At 35.4% G+C, this 22,830-nt stretch overlaps 1 pseudogene; it reads right to left on the bottom strand.

The window, feature by feature from the left end:
- Positions 1-21,009: 21,009 nt before the first annotated feature.
- LOC149537577 (phospholipase A1-Igamma2, chloroplastic pseudogene) lies at positions 21,010-22,521 on the bottom strand (annotated as a pseudogene).
- Positions 22,522-22,830: the final 309 nt, after the last annotated feature.

Genomic DNA, 22,830 nt, shown 5'->3' with positions numbered 1-22,830 from the left:
ATAATTGTACTTGGCTTAGGCCATTTTACAATACATTCGACCTTCACAAGGTCTACTTTCAATTGACCATCTCCTACGACATAGCCTAAGTACACTAAGGATGTCTTTGCAAATTTGTATTTTGACATCTTTACATAGAGTTTTCCTTTTCTCAGTATATCAAATACTTTCTTTACATGAATTACATGATCATCCTAAGACTTATTGAATACAAGAATATCATCTAGATAGAATATGACAAAATCATCAATAAAGGGATGAAAGACATCATTCATGACTCTCATAAATGTAGTTGGTGCATTACAAAGCCCGAATGGCATGACCAACCACTCATAAAGTCCCTTTTTTTTTTCTTAAAATTAGTTTTCCAAATATCACTTTCTACAATTCTTATTTGATGATATCCACTATGTAAGTCTAGCTTAGTGAAATAAACTACATGTTTCAACTGATCAAGTAAATCATCAATTCTAGGAAGAGGGTAACTGTTCTTTAGCATTATCTTGTTCAGAGCCCTGTAGTCAATGCACATTCTCCAAGTCCCATCTTTCTTTGGAACCAACACAATAGGAGAACCACAAGGAGAAGTACTAGGATTGATAACTCCTTTCTCGACCAGCTCTTAAACTTGCTTCTTGATTTCTTCATTCTACAAGACTAATAAGTGATACATGTCGATATTAGGAAGTGGTGCATCTTGCTGCAACTAAATCTCATGTTGTATCTCTCTCTTAGGAGGCAATCCTTTTGGTTCCTGAAACAAGTCATTGTAGGTGGAAACAACTTTGACCAATTCAGCCTTATGTTTCAGATCACATCCCTTAAATGCTTCAGATTTTTCATCTTCTTTGGCTTTTACAAGCATTAATACAAAGTTCTTACTAGAGTTGACTAATCTTTTCATTTGACCAGCATTGACTAATGCTAGATTAGTCTTAACCATATGTTCCTATACAATGTATTCAATATTGTCTTTAAATAAATGATCCTTATTTTCCCCCCTATAGAATATAGCCTGTCAATCATACAAATAGGGACTCCCAAATACAAGACCAAAAATATCTAAAGGGACTACATTAAATTCTAATTCATCCACAAAGTTTTTAGTGACAGCAATTCTTAACTTGCATTATTTAGTTACTTGTAATTGTGCATCATCGCAAACCGATCCAAGAGGGTATGGTTTCGAATGAGGCGTTGTAGTCAAATTAAGCATTTTAACAATTTCTTCAAATATCAAATTAACTTGAGAACCCATCTCAAATGGTGTATCAACCCTAGTATGCTTAATAACAACTTGGATGTGAAATAATTCATTCCTTTTCTTATCATTCTTAGGAGAAGATTCTTTACTTGTACTTGCACTTATACTAGAAGAACTTGTAGCTGATGAAAGAGATATACCTTTTCCTTTACCTTGAATCCCAGTAGCAACAATCTTTGTCTCATCTCCAGAGTTAGATTCAAGATATTTTTGAGTTACAGCAGTAGTCTTTTGTTTGCCTTTGTTTCCACCAAATTGCTTTGGCCTATTTTTAGGATGCGGTTTCTACCACTTAGAATCGTCATGCCCTTCTTTCTTGCAATGTGAGCATGTGGGTTTCTCACCTTCTTTCTTTACTGTTGCTGTCTTTTTACCCTTTCCTTTGCTTTTGGACTTTTCCTTAGACTTAGATGGCTTTTTATCAGACTTATCAATGAAAGTACCCTTATCCCTTGATTCTAAATGTGTTTCCTGGACATATACTTCATCCAAATTACAAGGATTGAGAACGAGGATGGAATGCCTTAGGTAAGAATGAAGACCACCTATATACTTGAGTAAAGTGTCTTGGGTATACAATGGGACATTTAATGAAATAGCCTTTTTATGAAATTCATGGGTGTAATCCTGGACAGACTAACCTTTCCCTTGCCTAAAGTGTTTCTAGTTCATCATTAACTATTGCATATAGCCTAGGGGGTAGAATTTCTTCTTTAAAGCACTAACAAATTCTGACCAAGATAGATTGAACTTACCATGTTGTGAAGTTTCATATTGAGTCCTATTCTTCCACCAAGTTAGAGCTACATGACCTAACCGAAGAGTGGTTAACTGAATTCTATCAACATCATCTACAAGGTTTTGAAATCTATAGTAGACTTCTACTTGTTGAATCTAGTCATCTAGTTTCTCAGCATTTAACTCCCCACAATATTTTGGCAAGTAAAACTTTACATCCAACTTGATTCGAGGCTTATTTCCACCCTTAAAAATATTAGAAGACTCAGAATGGGTAGAAGAAGGAGAAGAGGGGGGAGAAGGAGAAGAGGGAGAAGAAGGAGAAGATGGAGGTGTCTTTGGTGGATCACAATCAGCACCTTTCTTTTTCCCTTTGTCTCCACAAGCTGCACGTCTTCACATCTTTTCTTCTCTTTCTTGTACCAAAACAATGATACTTTTATCTTCTGAACCTTGTCCACACCTTTATCTACCACCTAGGACGGTGGATTAACTCTTCATTTTCTAATCTTAAGATTATATTCTTCAAGATCACCTTTGCCTTGATTCAACCTGGATCTTGTTAACATTCAGATCTGCAATACTAGTCCAACAAAAGCTCTGATACCAAATTTGATCTAATTATTAGGATCTAGGACTATTACAAAGAAATATTAACCAATTACATCAAAGTTAATTTAATATGTTGAATGAATGAAACTAACGTAATTGAAATAAAGAACATCAAAACATTAAAAGAAAGAATGAACCAAGAGAGAAAGGGACACAACACATTTGATTTCAGACTTCGTCTGGTATGGACTACATCTTCGAGTCCTACTCCAATAGGGGGACCGATCCAATTAACTTCAATAATCTGTTACAGTGTTATAGCATCAATCCCTTCAAAAGCATAGCACCATCATTCTGGTGTGCGGGACTAAAATAATATGTCTTCCAAGAAATTCCCTCCAAGCTCAAGACTTCAGCAATTCTTCGTCTATTCAATGATCTCCCAAAGGCATAATACCACCCCTTTTTATACATAAATTTAGCCAAAATAAGTCCATAACGAAATAATATAAAATTAGGGCCTTTAACTAATTACTCCCTCTTAATAATCCCTTTATCCTTTTAAAAGATTTGGATTATGACAAATTTGGGATTTAAAATTAATAATTAACCTTAATTTACTAAGGTTAGGTCTTCGGTTTAAAAGATAAATACAAACTACGTTGTACTTATCTCAAAGTGCTAAGATAACACATTGGCTCTTTAACATTTTAAAGAGGCATTGGTCGGGGGTTCCAACCCCGTTGGTGGCCTCCTTTCCCTCCAATTTTTAGTGGCAAAGGAATATGTATAAACTGTGCGGCACATACATTGAATGAAACTTGTGGCCCAATGGCCACCAGCTAAGCTTTAGTGCTGGGAGATCGTGGGTTCGATCCTACCAGCTATCAAGTAAAATTTTGCATGAAATTTATTTTATTTTATTTTATTTTTATTTTTAACAATAAATTATTTTTTTAATGCCATGCTACCTCAAACTTCAATTAGGCGCCATTTTCACATACGATCTCCATTTTTGACAAAATAAACATTGTTGGAGAGCTCTCGATGAGACCTTCAATTTGAAATCCATTGTTGAACACTTTGGAGATAATTTATTTTTTTAACTTTTTGATGACCTCTATTCCCAATTTGACCAACCTTTGACTGACCATAACTTTTGCGTACGAACATCTTTTTCACCCATTCATATTGTGTTGGGTCCAAAATTTTGATGACTTCAATCTGATGCTGATTATTGGCATTTTGGGGATACTTCAATTTTTTTGTGAAAACATCCCCCAGATAATCAAATTTTCCATAGCCCATGCTCTTGCCTTAGTTCATCCAGATTATACCAAAGACTTTAGTTTATATTGTTATGTATTATCCCATATATTGTTTACCATACTCATGCAAGAAAATGAGGAAGGAATCCAAGTAGCTATTTCTTTCATGAGAAATCCTCTCAAGGAGAATGAACTAAAGTACTCCTGAGTAGAAAAGTATGCTTATGATGTGGTTAGAGCCCTTAACAACTTCAAATTTTCTATTCTTCATTCACATTTAGTTGTTTACATTCCTAATTTAGTAATCAAAATTATCTTAACTTAGGTAGAAATAGGATGTAACTCAAGAGGAACTTGGATAGCCAAATTCCAAGAGTATGACATTGAGTTAAAAGGTACCAAGATGGTCTATGACAATGGATTTTGTAGAGCAATTATAGAAACTTAGGAGCTAAGAAAAGAAGAAGAATTCTCAAAAGTTCTAATTGTGAGCCTCCAAGTTTCTTGGTTTTCAAATATTTCTTATTTCCTTACTTATGGAGAGTGTCCTAATGAATTAACCTATAAGAAGAAAAGATATCTTAGGACCAAGTCTACTATGTTTGTCATTTATGATGAAAAATTGTATAAAAGGGCAATTGGTGGCACATTCGTAGAATGTGAAGTTAAGCCTAAATAGGAGAGATTTCTCAAAGCATCCCATAATGAAGCTTGTGGGGAGCACTACTCTTCTACAATGACAACATATAAAATTCTGAGGCAATGTTACTACTGGCCAAGTATGCTGAAAGATGCCTATAAATGGGTAGCCCAATGTGAAAAGTGCAAAATGTTTACTGGTAAAACTCAATTGGTTGCCTTGTCATTAAGGCCAATAGTAATAGAAGGCCCCTTTTAGTAGTGAGGAATTGATTTGATCGGTCCAATTAACTCCTCCTCCTTTGTTAGACATTCATATATATTTACTACTATAGACTACTTTACGAAGTGGTTGGAAGCAAAAACTACTAGGAGAACAACCTTAGAAATTTAGTGTGAATTTATTAAAGAAGATATCCTTGTGAGATTTGGTGTCCCACTGAAGCTTTTCATGGACAATACTACATCTTTTTCTTCACTAGAAATTATTGAATTCTTCTATGATATCAGTATCCATCTAAGTCATTCTTCAGACTATTTCCCTCAAGGAAATGGTCAAGCATAATCAAGCAACAAAAATTTGGTCAACATCATGAGAAAGCTTGTCTCTAACAACTAGAATAGTTGTCACAAGAAGCTACATGAAGCTCTTTAGGAAGATAAGTTAAAACCTAAGAAGGCCAATGGAGTTGAGGCTAGTCCTCCCCTTTTGTTGGAGCTATCAGTTTGTAGGCTGCAGTAGACAATTGAAGATCCTTTATTTTAGAGTTGTCTGGAAAAGCAAATAATGCACCTAACAAAGCTAGAAGAGGAATGGGAAGCATTGATTGAACACATCATAGAGCATTAGAAGCATGTAAATATCTTCTTTTGACAAAAAAGTTAGACCAAGAAGGTTCATGAAAAATGATCTGGTCTTTTGTGGGATAAGAGACATGAACCCAAAGGTATGCATCACAAATTTGATTCTCTTTGGAAGGCTTACTTCAAAATTATGCATGTAAATCAAAATTACTCTTTCATACTAGCCTATCCCATGGGTGAGGCTTTTTCATTTTCCTACAATGGCTAGGACCTAAATTTTTTCTAGTTACACAGTTGAAGCAAGTAACCCGTACGGTTAGAATTAGTCTAGGTAGCTTTCCTTTTTGTTGTGTGCTCTAGTTTAGTTTAGCCAAACTAATGTAATTAGGGTTTACATTTTTATGTTGTAGAGATATTCCTAGAAGAACCCTAATTTTATGTCCATATGCATATTTTTTATGTCTTAACCCTCTTTTTTCAAATGAATGTGATAAAGGTTTCACACTTTAAAAGAAACATTGGAAATTTAAATAGCGATGTTGTGACCAATGTGAATCTATATACCTCTACCTTGCTAAGTTTTAGCCTTTTCTAAGGTGCAATAATGTAACACAATTATGAGTTTGGAGGAGTTAATAGCTGAGTCAAAGAGGAAGTCATAGAGTTATGCTTGACAATTAAGCATAGGATCTAGGCAATTTTTTAAAAAAAATAAAAATTGAGAGACTGGGCATCAAGTCGACCATCATTTGATCAACTTAGATCAACGAGTTTAAATCAATTGTGGGCCAATTTTGGCAAAAATTGACTTGTATTCACATATTCCCTAGAAAGAGGACATGTGGAAAACTTGATGTAAGTGGCATCACCATCCTTTATAGTGTTACACACTATTTGATCAACAAAGATCAAATGGCCCTAGCCATTTTTTGGGCCTAAATGTCAAAAGACAAAAATTTTTGGAGACACTCTCCGTGATAATGGTACTTGTCCACATTCAAACATAATTTGGGCTTAAATGTTAAAGGACAAATTTTTTTGGAGAAATTCTATATGATAATGACACTTGTCCACATTCAAATATATTTCGGGCCAAAGATTTTAAGGATCAAAGCTTACTTGAAAAGTCATCTGAAGATATGACCAAGATAGTAAGCATAAGTTTGTAAAGGCTTTTAGGACATAATTTTATGTCTCCTGAACTTATGCCCAAAAAGGAAGGTGTATGAGCACAAGTGCAACTTAAGGGTGGTCATGGTGTTATGTCCAAAGAGGAAGAATAAAGGTGTACATCCATGAACAATTAAGTGTGACATCATATGATCAAATCTAAAGACTTTTGGAGTTATGCTTTTCTACGAAGTTGTTGTATAGGAGGCTCTACATGTTGAAATATCACACAACCATATGCCATAGTTGTCAGAGATGATAAGTAGCAAGATGATGCCATGTGGCAATGACATGGAAAAATACCTAGGTCTGATATGGAAAAACTAATGACAAGGATCAAGCGACCAATCATAGAAGGCCATGTAGTAGAAAGAGTCAAACAAAGTTTAACTGAGCTTGGGAAGGGCGTGATTTTGAAATATATGAGTATTTTATATCAACATAAAGGGGAAGAGATAAAATTTTCAATTTTTCCATCATATCAAATGTAGGTATTAGTGGGTAACTTTGATTTTTAGATGTATCTGACATGCTCCACTCTCAACTATATTTTTTTTTGATAGTCCAAATTTTTTTTTGAGTTTAATGGTGAAGCGAGTCATCTCTAGATTTGGTAGGTATTTTGGGGACAAGTTTTGGTAGTAGATTTGGCTCCTTGCAAGCATTTTTCTTTCCTCATCATTGAGTAGTTTCAAGTGTACTTTTCAAACAATAGGATGAGATTTAAAGTGGATACTTGTCATGTACAGATCAGATATGAGATTCTTCACTCTTCTATATCTCTCTTTTCATTCTTATTGTAGGGGGATTGGTTCTAGTCTGTTGAGATGGGCTGATAATATCCTCATTCTAGGTGTCATGGAGTTGAAGAAGATAACTAATGTAATGAAGGCCTATAGAGCCAAATCTATAACTCCAAAGAAGAACTGATGCCCTGTCAAAAGTGTTACATTCTCCTTGTAAGATGTGATGAGTGTCACCCCTTCTTCCTCTCTCTTTCTTTGATGTTGTAGCCATATTTGGCATTCTCCTCATAGGCTAAAACTTTGTAACTGATGATTGACCATTTAATCCTATTTGTAGAATACATATGTTCAAAGATACTCTATATGGTAATCATGACATGAAATTGGCCAACTCTAAAGGGCCTATAAATGTAACTATTTGAGAAATAAATCATATCAACAAAATTTTCATGTGGGAAAACCCCTATAGCTAGGAGTACTATATGAGACTCTACATCCATGTTTTAATTTTGTCATTCATTTTAGTTTAGCTTTAGCTCTTCTATGATTTGGAAATGAAATGTGTGGTTAATGAAAGCTATAGGATTGAAAATAAACTGGGATTTCTTGCTATCCTTTAGTGGTTATATGATATATTACCATCATTTACAATATTTTCTCATTTCCTCTATTCTATGCAAGTTAGTTTAATGTGCATTTTATTTTCTTTGTGAGAGGTTTGGGATTTGATTAATATTAGGTGTTGAGTTGGAAGAAAATGGATGTTGTGTAATCTTAGTAACTTGGACAATCAAGGCATTGCTAGTTAATCACATTTTCTCTTCTTATATAGTATGTATTAGTACATAATCTTGTATTTTTGCATCTTCCATTGAGTAGTCAACTAGATTGTATTGAGGTGTTAAATGAGCTTAAAAGCGACTCATATATGTTCATAGTTGTGAAGGTTGTGAGTCATCATCTAAAATCCACCTAGAATGCTTGAAGTGTTGGGTAATTTGGTGATACCTCTTCTACTATCTGGTTAAGAGCATACCCCTAAAATTGCTGACCTCCTAAAAATAATATTCATTGCAAATATTTCAACACAAGGGAGCTATACCTTTCAATTTAGGGGTCCTCGATAGAACACATACATTGACCCCTTACATGTTGTTAACTACTTTGTCTTTCACCATATTGGGCACATTAAGAGTCAGGGTATAAATCAAAATCAACAAAGACAAACTATTACCCAACATCTCTTTATGTTAAAGTAAATAATTATTTATTTATTATTTATTCTATTTACTTAAGCTTACTTATGTTAATGCATTTATTTAGTATTTAGTAGTTGTAGTGATGAGTTTTTGACAACACTGAAGTTTGTTCCCTTCTAGCATGTTCGACCTTTTTGTGGATGCTTGGTTGTCAACCTTATCTTCTACCTCTTTCTAGCTTTTTCTACAAGCTTCCATGAGGCCTTTATATTTGGGCTCCCTCAATGTATTTCATAATCACATTTTCATTATAAATACATTTTCCTGTTTTGCAATATGTTCTCTGTCAAGTCCATTTTGGGTTTTTTCAAGCTCCACCTCTTCCTTCTTGGTTTCCCGTCAACGGGTTATTTGCATGCAGGTGATCTTGGTGAGCTATGGCGTTAGAATTCATCAACTCCTACATGGTATCAAAGCCTCCCAAGTCCTACTTCGTTGAAGGATTTTTGAAGCCACGATTCACAGACACAAACCCTAGTTTGTTTGTGCATTTTTCTTCAATATGAGGGAAGAGCAATTTTTCAAAGCACTTTGGGCCCAAATGGACGCTACCACTAGATCCAGAAGGTTGTTTTTAGTTAGGATTCATATAAAACTTTTCAATTTTGGAGACAAGGATCTAGGAAGAAAATTTTTTAGTTGGCAAGGCTTTCTATATAGGCTATATAGACATTTTTGATAAAAAGAAAAAACAATATAAAACTACCACTCTACTAGTGCATCGTTGGGCAGCCACCCGTGCTCAACTTATGTGCCACCATAGTTGGCTAAGCCACCATAGAGTAGCCTCAGCCCAGCCACTGCTGCTTCCTCCAACAGCTCCTCCCTATCCCACTACTTAGCTAATGCAGTCATCTTCCACTCCACCCTTGTTCGCCATCCATGTATAGTCATCACTGCTTGGTATAGTTGATGCTAGAGTGTAGTACAATTAGGGCCAATAGGGACCCTTTTCTCGGTCCGCAGCACAGTTGGTTGTCATCTCGCATAATCAGTGCCTACATGGATAGCTCAACACCTATTCATCCAACATGTCACATTCCTTCCACCCAGTCAACAATTTTGTAGAAAGCTTGGCATGGCATGGGGGTGACACACGGCCTGGGTGCTATGTGGACCCTGCCACGTCACCTCATTTTTCATGTGTCTTCCATGTGGACCTACCACGTGGCATCCTTTTTTGTAGTGACGGCCCCTAGGCCATCAATTTTTTTGCCATGAAATTCTGACATCAACATAACATTAGCATTGCATCATCAATCTCTTACACCTCTCCAAGGTCATTTTGGACCTACTTGCAATTTTTTGGCCATAACTTGAGCATACGAAAGTATTTTTTTGATCTGAAAAAAGTACCAAAAATTTGGTTCTAAGATGAAGACATTGGTATAGGTATTTTTAATTTTTGATGTAGTTTTTTGGTCCATTATTTTAGTTGAATTCTAAAGTTCTACTTTTGACTCTGACTAACTTTTCTTTTGCGTCCCATGGCCATTTTTTGAAAACATTATATTTTTGGAAAGCTGGTTTTGTCATCTTTTTAGAAATATAGTCTTTTTCCTTCAAATTTTGGCCCGTGCGCTTTCTATCATACTTTTGGCATTTTTTCTCTATTGTGGATATCTTGGGTGTTTTAGGTCTGAGGATCATTTTTCCTAGCATGGTTTCTTTTTTTTTGGGTTGTACTATCTTTTGTATCATCTTTTTTCATTTTTTGGTAATTTTTGACATCATTTGTAAGCACTTTTATGTATACACACTAAGATAAAGTGCCACTCTTGCATTTCGGGTTCATGAATGTTGTTTTCAGATAGTTGTACTTGCACTATTTTTATAAAGCACCATGGGGGGATAGTTGTTTGCTATTTTTTGGTCTTCTTCCTTTTGTTTTCCTATGTAGCATTGGTGTGACTATGTCTTTATAGCTGTTTGTACCTCTTCCCCTCTCTTGTCATTCTTGGTTCTGTTTGCAAAGGATTTTAGCCAACCTTCTCAGTTGCATTTCATCTCACCCTGTCTGCATTAAGGGAATTTTATGTTGTTGTTCTAATGCATCTGTGGTTCAATGGTTCGATAGTGTGAGCTATGTATTCAATGGTTGATCCTATATATGAGGTGATTGCAGTGGCTGGCTACTTATGCATTTTGGTGAGATGGATGCTTGGTTCATGCCTTCTTCTTCCATGGAGGTTTTTTAGATCAGTAGTTTCTTTTTTATGGAAAATTTTTCAACTTCTTCATGCTTTAGTGATGCTCTTCATGATCACTCTTTGTTCCTATTTTATGGGGACATTCCCCTAGTTGGAGGCTTCTTTAGTTCTTCACTAGGTTACCTCTTTTTGGGGGAGGGTTTTTCTCACATGGTTTTCTTTCTTTAGCTATTTTTAGAGGTTAGATTTCTTTATATTATACATGGGTACCTAACATGGCCTTGTTGTCAAGACCCATTTTGCATTTTCATCTTAGTTTGTGAGCTTAAGGCGTTCCCCTAAGTTGCACTTAAAGGGGGGGGGGGGGGGGGGGGGTAGGCATAGAGTAAATAATTAATAATTAATTATTTATTCTATTTACTTAAGCTTACTTAGGTTAATTCATTTATTTAGTATTTAGTAGTTGTAGTGATGAGTTGTGACAACATAGGAGTTTGTTCCCTTCTAGCATGTTCTACCTTTTTGTGGATGCTTGGTTGTCAACCTTATCTTCTACCTCTTTCCAGCTTGTTCTACAAGCTTCCATGAGGCCTTTATATTCAAGCTCTCTCATTGTATTTCATCATCACATTTTTATTGTAAATACATTTTCTTGTTTTACAATATGTTCTCTCTCAAGTCTATTTAGGAGTTTTCCAAGCTCCACCTCTTCCTTCTTGGTTTCCCTTCTATATGTTATTTGCATGCAAGTGATCTTGGTGAGCTGTGGAGTTGGAATTCATCAACTCCTAAACTTTAATCCTAATAACTTGCCCATTATAAGTTATTTAATTAAAATAATAACACATCCGAGCGAATATTGAAGAATTAAAAAAATTTAAAGTAAGATCTTAGGGCACAACTTTAATAATAGATATTCAGACATTTTAGAAATTCTTAGCTTTACTAGTTTCATTCCCAAACTCATGTTCAAAATGTATTATCAAATACATTAAAAATAAACATATCCTAGCAATCCATTCCTTGCAAAGTGTGCAATATTGCTATATAACAAAGAATTGCAATTGATTTGTTGTGATCTCTATCCCTGCTATCCAAATTTGATAAGTAATTATTGTCAAATATCAGGAACTTGCAATTTTATTTATTTTGTACTTTGTGTCAACTATCTATAGTTTCATATGCAATATTTAGCCTACTGACATATTTAATGTTTACTATTGAAAACAAACAAATATGTCAATGGAAAATTGCATATTCTCAACATTTACCATGGCTAAAGAAGTTGCAACTGTCCAAAAAAAATCATCTATTCTGGTGTACTTAATATGTAAATATGTTTTAAATGATTTATTTCCATAGACATTCAAACCTAATAGTCTACATGAAGATGATTAGTTAAATAAAGGTGGGGCATTTCATTTGAAACTTCTCTTGTATTATTCAAACTATTTGACATCGACTTACTCTATCTTGCATAAGATTTTTGAAGGGATGACATCATTATCCAATTCAATATAACAAGAGATTAAATACAAGGTATTGCAAGATTCGGTAAAGCTTCATGATGAATGGTACATATTGAAGGAATTTTCAAATTTCTCATTTCATTTGCATCAAAGGTATTATTGTCTTATATAAATGATAATATTATAGTAAGGTATGGGTATTGCTTAGAATTATTTATATGGTTGATTTGAATAGTAAGTACATGGATTTCTTTCTATTTTTTTATTTTTCATTTCTATTTTAATTGAAAATAACAATTTGTTGCATCCTTGACATGTAAATTCTAACCTAAATGATGGTGATTATCTTATTAGAATGATATTAGCTCTGTATTACTTTTTCACCATGCGTTAAGAAGAATTTGCTTACTTTGAATCAATAAATTAGAGTATTTGTTAACCGACTCATAATCTTTCACCACTCGTATGCGTCGTCTGGTTTAACTCTATTTCTAAAAAAGTATTATCCAATTCGCAACAAGCAATAGTTCTACTTGTAACAAAGACTTATAAAATTGGCAAAGTTCCCAATTGAATGGTTGGTTTTGAAATATCTAGTAGGAAAAGTATTCAACTTTATATTGGAAAAACTAGGATAAACAACTCATGAGAAAATATGAGGAAACTTCACAATTTAGGGGAAATATTTGAATTCATAGTGACAAATCCTAACAAAATGAAGATATTAGAATATCAAATATGTCTAATCATCCCATCTAAAGCCTCTTTTATCTCCTCAATATCTCATAATTTAATGTTCCATGCATTCATATTGGAATATATATATACTACTAGAGAATTTATATATAACTTTAAATTAGTTTAGTTGAAGAATTTCTTTTATTTTCTAGAATATTCTTTCATTCAATTTTGTTGTTTTTTAAAATAAATTAAAAGTACATCCAATGAATTTTTTTTCTTATGGACAACAAATGCATAAATAAAATAAAATAGTAAAATTGAAATTATGTAGAAAAAATAAACTTATACAGCTCTTGAACATAGACTCAAAGATTTACCTAGTATACAAAGAGGTAATTGTCTATTTCAAAAAGGATTATAATTATATATAACTTTTGAGTGATTTGTTTTTGAAATAAAAGTAGCCAAAACAAGTGGGTTGGCCCATTACAAACTAGTTGGATAACTACCAACGGATAACCATTAGAACATAAATAACCCCTAATGCTTTTTTAAAAAAAGCACAAAAGTTTATACTGTAATTATTACAGTAACTATAGGCTTTAAAAAAATTCTTGTTAAAAAGAAACATAAGTTTATACTATAATTATAAAAGTAACTATAGGCTTTAAACAAAATGCCTCTTAACAAGTTGATCTCACTTAACAAAAACAAAGGCGTGATAGCCTTAAAACTGAAAAAGTTTGTAAACTATTAGATTAACAACATGTAAAAATAAAAGAAGGGGGGAGCCCTTAAGATTTCTTGACCTCCTTCTTCCCCAAAAGGACATTCACCCAGTCTTCCACCAAGAAGTCAAAAAGTAGCTTGGAGTCCTCCCTGGATAGGTCCCCGTTGGCATCCTTCAATAGGCACAGAGTGGTCGCAGTCACTTGAGTGACTTTAACCATAAACTTGGTTAATAATCTCATTCTTTCCTCCAGTGTCTGGATTCTTTCGTGCAACTCATTAATAGCCTTATCCGAATTGCCCAGATGTTCATCCTTGCCAGCCTAAGTATCCTACACAATAAGGGGGTTAGTGGCCTCTTTAGAACATATCTTAATAGGTGAGGAGATCATAATGGGGGAAGGCATCCTATTCACCATTTCATGGAATTGATTTTTTGTTAGGTCCACACAACTAGGCACAACCATCCCCAAGACATGCAACACCTCCTTATTCTCCTTGCCACTACTCGAGTTTGACTTGGAGGAATAAAAAATCTCCTCTTCAACCTCCTTCATACCTCCCACTCCAAAGTTAATAATTTTCTCCTTCATTCTTCTTTTGTGGTAACCTAAATCCTTAGAATTTGATTCCTCCTCTTGCAAGGCTCCCTCCCTTAACTTCCTCTTAGCCAAAGACCTAGAAAACCTTCCTAACCTCCTCCTTCCCCTGCTCCCCTCATCCTCTAACTCTGTCTACATTTTCTCCTTACCTTTACCTTTTTCCCCCCTAGGGGAGGCATTCATTGGGGACCCACTACGAGAGGGTTAAGGGGTAGGGGATCTAGGACCCATAATCCTAAGCATGACCATTTAGGGCTTGGGGTTTTGGTGAATAGAAATATCAAATTCCACAATTCTAGGGGGGACTAGGTCAAGGTGAAATTGGTACAACCTAAAAATTAAACCTCGGTATAAAATAGTAAAATTAACCCCCCTTCTCATTTTATCTTTCACATCAACAACAATATCCTCAAGATCATGCAGTAGGAAGAAGGGAAGTGAAAGAAAATCATGATTAAGAAGAGGAAAATGGTAGTAGTAGAAAATTTCATACCTTTGTTCCAAGGTAAGATATTTCATCAGAATCAAAAAAAACCTCATTCCATGCATTAGGCAGTTTCTCCCTCATGAAACCTCCTCTGTGATGAACTAGTTCCTCACCCTCCACAAAGAAACATTATAGACTTGTTTCATTAGTCACTCATGTCACATTCTACCATTTTCTTCCCCTCATTGCCATGCCTGTCATCATAGCAATCATCTCCTCCATAAGGTGAAATGAGATACCATTAATTGTCACTTTGCAATTCTCCCATGAGTTAACAAATTGCATAGAGCAATTCTCATTGTGACCATTGAGAATCTACATGAATGGGACAAAACTAGCCTCCTTCAGTATGTACCAGACTAAGGGCTTCCTCACACTATCATCAATCATAGTCGGTTCAATGTGCATTAGGTCACCTCCCATCTCTATAATTTTTTTCTCTCCTCTCCCTCTATTCAAATCCTAGTTTGTAAGAAAAAAATCACTCTTAGAAAGATAAACCCTTAAACAAAGTTGATAATTACAATTAATAGTAATAATAGAACTGACCAAATTGGTGAGAAAGATCACGAGTCAGCTGCCATGATCTTTCCCCCAATCATTTCCATCATTCCCAAAATGCCACAAATCTATAAAAAATAAATCTTTTTTTTGCATGGTGTATGATGATCCATAAAGGAAAATGAATAAAAAAACCCCATTTCAAACTTCCAATTTTCAGGCCATGAGTTATAATTATTGCTCATACCCAAGCCTTTTCTCTTTACCACATAAGCATCAAGTACATTTTGTCCCCACTGGCTCAACAACATTATACAAAGTAACTAGCTAAGATTCATCATTATTTATTTCTTTATTCACTAACTCCCTCACCAAATTTGCCAGAGCATTCAAATTCCTCCAACCTCTTAGCCCTTCCACCTTTAAGCCAATCTCCACCATACCATCAACCGCGTTATTTCCCTGCCAAAAAATATGATTCAAATCAAACCTATTGAGGGTGGCTAATAGGTACTTGATATCATCAATAATACTTTTGATAGCCCATCCCTTTGGCATATTTCTTTTAACATTCTCAATAATGACTTTAGAATCACCTTGAACTTGCATATCCCACCATCCCACACTCAAGACAAAATTTATACCCCAACACAGAGCCATAACTTCTACAATAGTATTTGAAACTTTCCCTAACGGACCAGCATAAGCCAACAATATCCTTCCCTTACAGTCCCCGACAATCCCTCCCCCCACCAATCCCTCCTTTCTAGAAGCACTGAGTGATTTGTTATGTTAATAATGGATCTTAGACCAATATCTTATTTTATAATTTTTCATGCTTTATATTTTAAATAGTAATCTTCATAGAAAATATGGAAGACAAAGTGGCCCATTAAAGGTGAGAAAGAATAATCATCTATCTTTATTTTATCTTTCAATAATAGGTAGAAGGCTCACACCTAAACTTTACATCTGCATCTTTAATTTAATATTACAATCTTGAAATGACATTAAGATCATAAATTTATCTTTTATAAATCAATAGGTTATCGTCTATTTTTAGAAAGTATGTAACAAAAAGACTATAAAATTTTAATAGGATTCAGTTACAAAGTATGGGTCGAAGTGATTGATTGATATATCATGATAGTGGTATGCACAAACATATGTTATAAGAATGATTTTTTAACATAACATGTATTGCTTTGGTTTGGAGACTTACCCCCTTAGGTGACTTCAAGGCGAAATTGTCTTATCATTGTCATCTAAGGGGGGATGTGGTCTAGGTGGATTGGAGGAAGGTTTGGTACCCATGGATGCTGCCAAAGATAAATTTCTATTGGTGGATGGCCTTACATGGGTCTATCCTCACTATTAATAATATAGAAAGGAGAGGGTTTTAGCTAGGAAACTATTGTGTTTTATTTTACCAAGAAGTGAAATCTATCCCACACCTTCTCATCCACTAACCTTTTGTGTCAGATGTTTGGAGGGGGGTCCTTCTATTCTGGGAGGTATAGTGGTGTGCCAATGTGAACATATGTCAATTTTATCACTAGGATGGGCCATCATATCACTCATATCTCAAAACCCTATGGAGATTAATCCCCTCGTATGTCTTGTGGAAAATCTGGAAGGAGCAGGATAACATAATCTTCAGGGACAAAGCCACTACTAGTTTGGTAGTGGTCCAGTAGGTTACTAGACTCCTAAAGGAATGTAGTATAATCTGGTGATGGAAACTCCCCCCTGAACCACCCCAGAAGACTTGATATGAATTGGGCTTTCACTTGTGACTTAGGCCCAATGGTGGTATAGTTTGATAACTCTAAAGCTATGGCTAGGCATAGAATGATGTTGCACCCCACTCCTAAAACAATGGAGAAAATTTAATTTTGATGGGTTCGCCATGGCTATAAGTACTACAATCAAGGGTGCCTTCTGGAATAGTATGGGGGAGTTGGTGGTTTCTTATACTAGGAAGTGCATAGGAGATTCAAGGAACAAAGCAGAAGCCCTAGCTCTTCTATGGGGAATGAGAATTGTGAGAGCTAGAGAAATTAATAGATTAGTAATTAAGGGGATTCAATTTTAATTATTAAAGTAGTTAAAGGAGAGGGAAGAAGTAGGTGGAAGATCAAAACAATAATAAATGAAATTCACAAGTTGATGGAGGGTTGTCAAGAGATCCACGTGGACCACATTTACCATAAAGGAAATGGAGTGGCAGATGAGTTTGAAAAATTTGGCCATAATGTCACATGAATAATATAATAGCAGAATATTAGACAAACTCCATCACCAAATCAAGTGATAATGGAAGGTGATCTTACTTCTCATAATGTTGTATGAATCATTAAAAATGGTGGCATGCCTTTATGAATCCTTGTGGGCAGGAATCCCAACAAATTTTCTTTCATAACTTGTCAAATTTAGCAAGATTGCATGAGGATTTTATTTCATGATTACCTCACCATGAGCCTTAATTATTTTTGGAAAAGGATGAGTGGCATGGATTTTCCTAGATATTAAAAAAACTAACAAAGATGGATGACAAGGACACTTTAATCAAACCTCATTGTAATTACAATTAGTGATGGTTAATTTCAAAAGGAAAGGTATCTATCGCACGTGTCGTTGAGAGAGGTTTTTCAATTTCTAGAAAACCTTGTGATTTTATGATGAGCTTTTATTTTCCTTAACAATTTCAACTTGGGTGCACTTTATTTAAGCTACTATGACTACCAAAATTTGGTTTGTAATAAGGAGATATTGAAAATATCTAACAAATTAGTGGTTGAGCTAGGTGAAGAAATGGGTGTGAGTGACCACATTGAACTAGTGGAGGTTGAGGCTTACATCCAAAAGAGTGAAGTTTTGATGGTTTATATTTGGGAAGGAGGATTATTGTCATTCATGGAAGGAATGGAAAAACACGACAAGCACATCTCAATACAATTCTTCAGCTCTTGGAATGATAGGAAAGTGAACATCAATGGGATGACATATAAAATCATGGAGGAGCTTATTGCTACATTTAGAGGGCTTTCCCTAGAAGGAAAAAATTGGTAGAAGTAGGCCAACGTTAATAATGAAACTAGTCTATGAAAGTTCTTTAAATTTAATAAGGAATCAGTTCGCAGGCATGGTGGGCTTTCTAGAGAGGATCTTTCAAATCCTTGGGATGTGATTTACTACGTCATTTTGAGGTATATTACTCTTGATGATCGGTTCCAGGTATTGTGTTACTACCATTTCCCTATTCTAAACCATTTCAAGAACCTTGGTCTAATTTCTTTTCAATACCATATTCTGTATTGCATGGAAGATTCTGTATTTAAGGCTAGGGAAAAGAAAGAGGAAGGTGAAACCTTTGATATCATTCACCAGGGTTTCATGTGAAAACTTTACAAACACTACTTTTCCTTAAACCTCCTACTTCTATTCAACTCATTGGCTATCATTACTCCCCAAATCTCCATGGACCCTAGGCCTAGCTCAAGCCACGAAAAAGTTGAAAAAAAACCTTGGCTTTGAGGTAAAAATAAGCCTTGTTTAGTTGAATATGGATACGCTGAGGAGTAAGAAAAAATCTCAAAGAGCTAGTAGATGAATCCAAATGGATAAATTGAAGTCCTCCCTAAACAAGATTTTATCTTTAAGGCTACCGAGAGAGAGAAAAATCCAACCAAGAGGTAGGGGTCACACTAGGACACTTGAAAGAAGCCAATCTCAAGCCCACCTAGTCTGTCACACATCTCGAATACCCTATAAGTTGTCTCATCCCTGGGGGAGGACATGATATCCCCCATGAAAGGCACTCCCAAAGGTGAGGAGAGGAAAGGGAACATATCCATGGTTAAAGCCAAAGCAAGGCTCAGCTCGAGAGGCTGGAGCATTCGATGAGGGAGATGGTGGATAACAACATTGGTATTTACCTAAAATTTGAAACCTTAGATGAATTCTCCACAAAGGTCATGTAGTCCACTACCACAACTCTCTATTACCTATAGGTGAATAAGGACAAGAAGGATTTGGGTAAGGAGAGCCAAACTACCAGCTCCATTTATGGCCTCTTAGCAGAGGATTGGCTGAAGATGCTCTTGGACAAACATATCAAAGAGGAGGGGGTGGACTTAAATAGGGAAGAACCTAAGGAGAAGAAGAATGAAGAATGAGGAAAGAATGTGGGAAACTAACCTTATCTTTCTTTTTTATGGTTTTTATGTTTTGTATCACTTTGACCATGGTGCCCTACAACTTTATATATATATGATCAATTACAGGGCTAACGACAGCAATATGCCCCCTTGTTGCTCATGTGTTTTTCCATTTTATTTGCTGGTTAGTAATAGGACTAATGGTATGGATTTCTCTATTTGGGTGCTTGTCTTTATTTTATTTTTGAAGTATAAAACTAATATCAGTTAGATAAGTGGGAGGTAATCTTTGACTGATCCTTCAGCTTTTTTGTACTCCAGAGTTAGGCCCCCTTTCTTTTGGCTACTATCTAATACTTCAAAAATATAATATCTATTGCATCTAAGGATTCTCACATTGTGATAAGGTCAATTTATATTCTCATAATGCAATGCAACACATCATTTTATTGATTGATAGAAATTTAACTAAGTTTCAAGTTTGAAGTCCTAAATTATTAATTAAGAATTTTTTAATTTTAATTTTAAAATCTTAAAATATTAAATTGAAACCCTTAGAAAGTATCTAAGATTTGAAAGCTCTAAAATATTGGATTGAAACCATTTATGATTATGTTGAACCATAATATTTCTTGTTATCCTGGAATATAATTTACTTATCTATTATCATATGTCTGACATAATGAGAACTTTAGATCCATGTTTTTATTTCTAAGATTGCAAGGTGAAATAAATGTATGGGGTTCAAGAGTGGATTAGATACCAAATCTTCTTTTTTAAAGACGTGATCTATCTATACGGGCCATTATTATTTGATTGGATTCATATGTATCGAAAATACAAACGCACATTTTGATCGAAAAATATACAGCTGCAGATTATCAGCTTTTCCCTATTGTAGCTGTTTTCAAACACTGGATATTTAATTTCGTTTAACTAACTTCTGGTACATCAATTTACTGTATTTTATGCAAATACGGTGCAAACAAATAAAAAGGATAGATAAAATAATTTTGTCTAAAACAGTTGGATATTTATGTCATTCATTGCATAGCTTGTGCATATCCGAATGACAGATCCACTGAAATAAACTTTGAACGAAATTTGCTTTCCCTCACGCCCACGGAGACCGATGTTTTATTGGAACCAAAAGGAACGAAAAAGAGCCAGAGGATTTTCAAAACCTTAATCATTGTTCTCATATTTGGGGGTCATTCAACAAAATTTTTGTCTATATTAGATAGGAACCGTCTTTGGATCTAATTAATTTAGATAACTATAAACTACACTGTTTGATCCACTAGTAAAAAACTGGGTCATTCAAATTAAGAATGAATGGTACGAAGGTAAATGAAGAGCTTCATTAACTCTATACAAGCTCACAAATGGAAAGTATAAATGAAAGAAAACATTTCATTAACCCTATAGAGGTTAACTCCCAAAAAAAGTAGAAAAGGCCGCAATAGCAACCTGTAGTGTTTAAATCATGGCCACTCTTAAATATTACACACTGAGGAAGAATTAAGCTTCAGGAAAATAAAGTCAATTTTGACTATTTAATACTTTTGCTGTTGAAATCAAGCTTAGCGTGTGATATTTAAGCCATTCTCTAAATCATACACCAACATAGCATCATTTGTCCAAATTTAAATCCCTTTTCAAGGCCTTAAAAAATACATGGAAAGCCATGTTTTAGAAAATCGGTGCCCCATTTCGCCTGATAAAGTTCAATAATAAAAACTATCTGACATACACTTCAGTGGTGCTGTAAACAAACCTCTATAGCACCATTGTCCAATATTAATCTCATAAAATTATGACTTATTAACAATGAAAATATGGATAATAGCGATTCAAATGTCTTATCACGAATAATGGGATTCTTTGTGGTGAATGATGAAAATAATCAGAGGGGATTCTGCGGAAGAGGAACAGGTGTTGGAGTTGTAGGAGAGTACACCAACGTCCCATCTATCCGTCTCACCACTTCTTTATTTCTCTTGGCCCACCACTTACGAGGGATCTGGAGGCTCTCAATCAATAAATCAGTGTTTGTTAACTAGAGCTGGATCCCTTCCCGAGGGCTTAAAGGGCAACTTGTGATTCCCTTGAAACCCATCGAGTGCGTGCAAATAAACCTCCAAGTTGTGGAAATTCGTAGGGTTGTGCGTTTGCTTCAGGAAAGGCGAGCTGCTGCTGTCTAAACAAATCTCTACTCCCACATGAACATATGCCCATGGAAGCCAGTGCAGAATCCTTGTCAGCCATCCCAGTTTTTCATTGACGAAAATCCCGGGAATTTTTGGAACAAGATCTCTGTTGTTTACCACACGAAGCACTTTGACGCCAATCTGCTCCATATGTTGGGCGAATGAGAGGTTCCCTACGCGAGGAGACGCAAAGGAAAACACTGTGACGGGAATTGAAGTCCAACCAAACTTATTCACCATGGTTTCTTTGATGTCATATGCGCTCAATGTTGCAAGTGCACCTCCCAAACTATGCCCAGTAAATGTTATGCTCAATTCTTCTTCACCTTTCTCTTTGTATTCTTTCACTAATCTGGTTATCTCACCGACTACTGTATCCCTTGCACTCAGCTTGGATCTAACAGAATCCTCGTCGATAGATGTATAACATCTGAGAAAACCCTTCTCTATTCTGACATCTGGATTTGAAATGGTCTGGATATTGGAGCATGTTGTAGCCTCTGATGTCACAACAGGAACCAATATGTCTCTCAGATTTTGAATCCATTCAAAGGGAGTCTGTGTTCCTCTCCATGCAACAACTATATCGCGTCTTCCCAGTCTCTGTATCTCATCTGGGTCAGTACAAACCGCAATGTAACCAATCCAGGCAACCCCCTCACTTGATTCCTCCCCAAAAATGGATTCCAGAAGACTCGCATTGGCGTAGATATATTTGGTAACTTTATATCCACGCCCACAATTTAGGAATTCCAGTCTCTGGGCGAGAGAGCTTTTGCTGCGCTTACAATTCCCGTAGTATGTGGAAGACGGCGTGTTGTCAAATACATCGTAGCATTGCTGTGCAAAATCACCATATCTGAGTATCTCTGCTTTAAGAAGTGGTTTAATGTGATTCAGCATACCATTCCAATTACTGGCACCCTGAATATCTCACCATATTTCACAAAGCTTCAATTGTTCTGTTTTGTCTTCTCCTTCTCCATCTCCATCTCCATTAGTTATTTTGTTTGGCGATATGGCATTACAGGCCGTGAATAAATAGTTTTCAGCCTCCTTCCAGCGGCCAAACGGTAATCGAGATACTTTCATACTGTCAATCCTTACACCTTTTAGAAAAACTTGCAGCTCTCAAGAAAGAAAGAAAAATGAATTTTCTACTTCAGGTGTATTAAAAGCTTAAGCGTTGTGGATATAAACAGAGAAATGATTGGGATGAGATGATGGAATGTTCTACTTTCTGTCAATTACCCAGATCCTCATTCGCAAATCTCATTCTTTTTAAAAGTCTCAGATCACTTGGATGGCATCAAGGTAGACCAGGAAGCCTTCAAAACATTTTACTTGACTGTGTCCACTCGTATTATTTTGGTCCAAAACAAAGAAATTAATGGCTGATAT

This window comes from Cupressus sempervirens, chromosome 9 (assembly GCF_028749045.1).
Source record: "Cupressus sempervirens isolate cs-2001-9-10 chromosome 9, ASM2874904v1, whole genome shotgun sequence".
Classification (NCBI taxonomy): Eukaryota; Viridiplantae; Streptophyta; class Pinopsida; order Cupressales; family Cupressaceae; genus Cupressus; species Cupressus sempervirens.
Note: the sequence above shows the minus strand (reverse complement) of the source record. Positions and strands in the feature narration are given on the sequence as shown.